The 6,000-nt window shown below is 37.4% G+C and overlaps 1 protein-coding gene across 6 annotated transcripts in view; it reads right to left on the bottom strand.

Moving 5' to 3' along the window:
* LOC128237325 (E3 ubiquitin-protein ligase rnf213-alpha-like) overlaps positions 1-5,722 on the bottom strand; it is a 106,828-nt gene extending 101,106 nt beyond the window's left edge. For 5 of the 6 annotated variants that reach the window (XM_052952736.1, XM_052952737.1, XM_052952734.1 and 2 more), the window contains exon 1: positions 5,125-5,368. The gene's annotated coding sequence lies outside the window, so the exon portion shown is untranslated. Of the gene's footprint in view, positions 1-5,124; positions 5,369-5,544 lie in introns of those variants that run through there. The other variant, XM_052952735.1, reaches the window with a different exon arrangement.
* Between the last annotated feature and the right edge of the window lie 278 nt (positions 5,723-6,000).

Raw genomic sequence — 6,000 nt, forward strand, 5'->3', positions numbered from 1 at the left:
TTAAGTTCATCCTGTGCTTGTTGTTAAGAGACTGTTGTTCTTTCTTTTCACAGTTTGCAAATTGTGCCTACGAGTATTATGTTGTCAGCGTACTTGGGCCCCACTTCTCCCTGGCGTTCATAAACGATGTTTCCTCGAAGGTGAAGTTCAGAGCAATCTTCACTGGTGGTTGCTTTCTGTACAGACCCATCAAAGGCCCAAAAGATGCACATCAACTTTATAGTGACCTTGGCGATCTACTTGACTATGTGAATGACGGACAAGTGACATTAACCCTAGATAAACATGAGGTGATCCATATAAAACAAAACGCAACAATGATTCAGTCTGAATACAACTGGAAACGCCACATACCTTGGAGTAACCAAAGATCCTAGAAAACAAACGTCAACAACTACAAAATAAAGCAAACTCGGCAATGTCATTTATTAGAAGAAATATACTATCAGCCCAAATGACACCAAAGCTGAATCATACAAGACCTTTGCCCGTTCAACCGTAGAATATGCATCAACAGTCTTGCCCCCCTAACACATCCTCCAAACTGCGGTTTAAAGCAGAGCTGCCATGTTCGTAACGCATGACAATGCACACACTGACCAGCACTACAAGCAGTGTCACTTGTATGCTACAACAACTTGACTGTCAATCTAGGGGTCGCAGGTTTGATTCCCACTCGCAACACTAAAACGAGTATACTAATCGTATTCCGGGAGGGACGCTTAACAGGGTGTCCTGTGTGACAGTTCTATGCATTGGTGCACGTTAAAAATGCAAGGTAGCTCTAACAAAAGTTACATTCTGTCTGAACACTATGCTCAAAAACCTAATATGACTAGCAATCTTATCGGAGCACTCGCCGAATGGGCCGCCCGAGTGCAAGTATAAATAAACACAAAAACACCACCTATGATGTAACCCCTTATCCACCCCTCATAAGCGCCAGATCAACCAGAAGCAATAACCAACGAATCTTCCACCTTCAAACAAGAAGTTCAATTTACGAACACAACGTCTTTCGTGCATCAAGCGTACGTAGGAACCAACTAACACAGCCGATCATCAAACAGTCCACCGTTAAGGAGTCCAAGTCCGCCTCCAACAGAACTTTATCCCCCAGAGATCGAATATTTTATACGAAACTACAAATAAGTTATTTTTTGTACATATGTTGAGCCTTCTGCTACTCATGAACTGTCAGCAAAGAAACTTTTAGTTTCTGGAGAGAAGAAATGGTGTACTCACTTAAGAAAGCAGTTACCTTGTCAACCAATGGTCAAGTGATTCTCAAATGTAACTGTCCCATGCGTCCATTCCTCAGCCAAATGTATTTGTTCTATTTGATACAGATAGATAAATATATTTTTGTATCCTCCATTAATGGGGAGTACAACATATATACACATAGGATATAACAAGGATAGCGTTTTAATATATACAAATGTACATGTAAATATAAAATATATGTTTAAAGCACAAACGTATTGAGTGATAAGGCGTATATTGATTTCGTATTGCTCATTAAACAATACGAAATCCGTATAAAAGGGTTGTCAATTTAAGAACTTCAAGTAAGAAATACAACATCGATATCACAAGCATTATTTTACCAGGCGATGAGTGATATTTGTCTAAATAGTAATTTTAAATACATGCAATTAATATGTTGTTTCAGAATAGCTTGGACTAAACTCAATATATGGTATATAATTGGACTAACTTGAATGTAAGTGTGGCAATTTATAACAGTCACATACTTGACATTGTATAAACGACCAAGTATTCTCATTTAACTGAAGGAAGTTAAATAAACACGTTAACTGTTCGGTATTCTGGAAATTATTATGATTACTTTTATTTTTTAATAGAACACACTATTTGCTTAAGAGAAACAGCACCGCGACTTACATACTTATATGTTAATATATGTATCAATGCTTGAGAAATGTTAACATTAAGGTGACTTATAGGCCCGATGGGCCGGGTGTTATCATCATTTATATTTGTATTGTGAATAGAATGTGTGTTGTGCACATGTCACTTTAATAAACAACTCACTCACTCACTCACTCACTCACTCACTCACTCACTCACTCACTCACTCACTCACTCACTCACTCACTCAAACCCACTCACTCAAACTCACTCACATACTCACTCACTCACCCAATCACCCAATCACTCACTCACTCACTCACTCACTCACTCACTCACTCACTCACTCACTCACTCACTCACTCACTCACTCACTCACTCACTTACTCAACACCCACCCACCCACACACTCACACGCTCACGCACTCACGCACTCACACACTCACTCACCCACCAAATCTTCATGCATTGTTTAATAATTGAAAGACCGATAGGATCCTTAAATATAACATCCGAATTCATTAAACAATGCATCCCACAGTAGCATCCTAAACTTATCGTTCTAATGACAAACATAACACATGCACCGTAATAGTGTCACTTGTTGTGTATTGCCGATACAGTAGGATCGCTGATAATCTAAGGAATACAAAGCAAATAGGGAAGAATCTTAGTGTATTTCTGGATAATGCCAACATATTAGAACATTTGTATTTCGCAATGAAAAGTGTACATACAGCTGGACTTAACGTATCCTTCATCGTCTCAAACGTTTTACTTTTATAAGCCTGGGGGACATTTCACATGCGAGTTCTTTTCCACTGAAACCTCGATGGGAAAAGTCCTGTGCTCTTATAACTTGCAATACACGAAATATATCGGGAATGATGTCCCGATGTTCACTGTCAATATTCACAGATCGCACCATTCTAGCAATACGATGTTGATACGCTAAATATTGAGACGGAAGCCAGTACAATTGTACGAAAACTGGAATTTCTCCAATCAATGATGACTTCATTGGATGTTATATTTAAGGTGCATAAAGTAAATTCTGTGTTTTACTTCGAGGTAAGTTTGGAAAATATTTCACACAGAACTGATGGGCTCGGTTCGTTTAAGGAGAAGAATATTGTCTTCTGAGTATAACTTCCAGATTTCACATCCGTATAAGGTCTTAGGGATAAAAACTGCTTCATTATATTGTTATCAAAGTCAGCGGGGATAAGGACTTCGGATGAAGACTGCTATTGCATATCTTTAAAAGCGACCAACTCAGTTTACAACAAGCTGCTTTCATAGAGTCCCTAGACGTCAGATTCCGATCATAGTGGATTCAAAGATGATTGTAGCAATCGGATTTGGCCAATACTGCATTGTCTAATGGGAACACACGTTCAGACCGGCTTTGGACACAGTGCTCATTAATATTACTACAGCACGTTAGTTAGCATTATGAAAGTATCTGGAATTGGGAGAATAAGTGTAGCAAATATCCAGCATGCTGCATATTATCCATTCCATATTAGAATTGTCGTAACTGTTTGCTCCCAATCTGTATCAAAGACCAAAGAAATAAAAGGTGGATACTGAAGTATATTCCCACTGCTGTATATTTAATCCAAATGTAACTAAGGGACACAAATCTTGATATACTACAATATAGTTACAAATTGTAGTTATTCATACTGAATTATATGTTCCATATATAGCCATGTCTGTACTTTATGAATGAATAAACATGTAACTCTAATCGAGATCTAATTAATCGAACCCATTCTGCATGCTGTTGTTATAACTAAACCAACAACGTAACATCCCACTGCTTCGTCAAATCGACCCGGCCAAAAACATAATTCATTGAACATAATAACATTTCCCATACTAGTACACGACAGCTTTTTCGAGAATTTACAGTTTTCCAGAACTTTGTCGTGTTGTCCTAGCCGATATACCTAATGGTATGTCGAGCGATTTATGGTATGGGTGTATGAGAATACGTCTGAAGTCGCGCTTATTGGCCGTATACTGTCTAAATATCCGAGGATATATAACATGGCCACCCCGCTCGTCGCCATTCTTCACGACGTTTCCAAGTAAAGTGGTGAGCGCATGATAAGTGATCTGTCCAATAAGATGACTTTTGAAATGTTTTACTGGAAAACGACCATATCATTGCACTGTTTAGCAATCTTTCACTGAGCTTTTCATATGATTGATGTTCCCGACGTGTCTAGTTTTGTCTCAGCCAAAGCAAATCAATAGTTATCATGTGATCATCTATTTTTGTTCTCATCGAACCTGTTTTCTTTCATCCAATTAATAGTTTCCACATTAAGAGATACACCGATCAGTTTCAATAATAACATCAATACAAAAACATGAAGGTATATGTCGTGAAATGTTCATGCAAAGTCATTGCCAGTTTCACAATGCAAAAGTAATTAAGAACATTAGACAAACAAAATCATTTATCGATGTAATACTTTCATCCTTGAAATGAACGTATTTTTCGGACCAAGACCAGATACTTGACAATTCACAGCACACAAATTGCAGTCATACAGGAATTTTATCAATTTTCTAGCACGTGAATTTGGTTGAGGGCTATTAAATCTTGCATTGAAATCACCCGAAAAAACAGGGGTGCCCTTATCACGATAAGTATAGTATAAATCATACATTATTTATAATGTAGGCATTATACACATCTAAAGCATGATTCACACGGCAAATATAACTAGAAAAAAGACAAATTAATTTGTTTGGCCCAAGACGCAGTTGTATACGTCGCATTTGTTTGGCCCAAGACGCAGTTGTATACGTCGCATTTGTTTATTACCTTCTTATGGACAGTTAAAAACGTCAACAGTTGACGACTTAGTCAAGCTTCTAAATGCTTCCGGACATAGACTAATTGTTTTGGCTTTTGATTCAGAAAAAAAAACTACATCTAGCTTATCTTATATCAGTGTTTGCTGACTTAATTTGCATTACAATAACCAGAAATTGTTGAAAATTAAATTATCCACAATTCATTCCGGCAAGCTTGTCCCTGGATCCTTATACCAATATAGATCTATGAAAGGATCAATAATACGAATTGTATGCTGGTACAACATGGTTTTTATTTAGTGTCGTCCAGTACGCACTATTGAAGAAAACGGTCCCGAGTAAGTATGCCCCCACACCCTCCTATACTGCCTCGGTTTAAATATGCCTCTGGCTACGGCAATGTTAGTAACTTACAGTGACAGTAATGTTGAGATCATGCCTGTTTAAATCCTGTAATGAATTACACTTGAAATACAGTGAACAAATGTGTGCACATTTCAATTAAATGTCCTGTTTATGTCTAAACTTTTCATTTATCTTAAACTAATTAAAATCACTTATCTGCTCGTAGTCATAATAGAGATCATTTGCCTATTGCGTTTCACAAACACAGATATCGATTCAGTTTTTTGAAAACGTTATCTGCACAATACTGATAGAAGAAATGCACTCGGAGCACACACCGTAACCTGATATTTTTCAGAAACTTGAAAACGAAAGTTGAATTTACAAAAGAAGTGTTATTTTCTAAAAAACGTACTTGTATGAATAAGTAGTTTAAAGAATAGAAATTCGTTAGTTATTTCATAAGAGGTAAAATGAAATATTACTCACGTTCTTACAGAATGATTTCTTGCTCAATAATGTGTCTATGCTGACTTTCTACTGCGAACGTATGTCCTTAAAGTTCGTTTTCTGAAAATGAAACTAGGAAGATATTCTAGTGTAATTGCGTCCCTATAAGAAATCTCCGAAGCATTATCTCCCCTGACAAATATCGGAGCGTTATCACACGGATGCACTCATTGTATGGTCTGAAGTGCTTAGTTTAGTTTAAACATATTTATTTTACAACGAATGCTGAAACAAGTTTTAACAAAATTATATATATTTATCACTCTCGTTTGCCCGATTTTACGCGAGAGTGGAAGGGAGGAAACCGGAGAACCCGGAGGAAACCCGTTTGTCCGGCTTGGTGACCACGAACCGAACCCAGGTCGCTTAGGTGAGAAGCGAGTGCGCTAACCACTGCTAACCGGATAACATATATTAAATAAGATCACTGATATA

The sequence above is a fragment of the Mya arenaria genome, chromosome 6, assembly GCF_026914265.1.
Source record: "Mya arenaria isolate MELC-2E11 chromosome 6, ASM2691426v1".
Lineage (NCBI taxonomy): Eukaryota > Metazoa > Mollusca > Bivalvia > Myida > Myidae > Mya > Mya arenaria.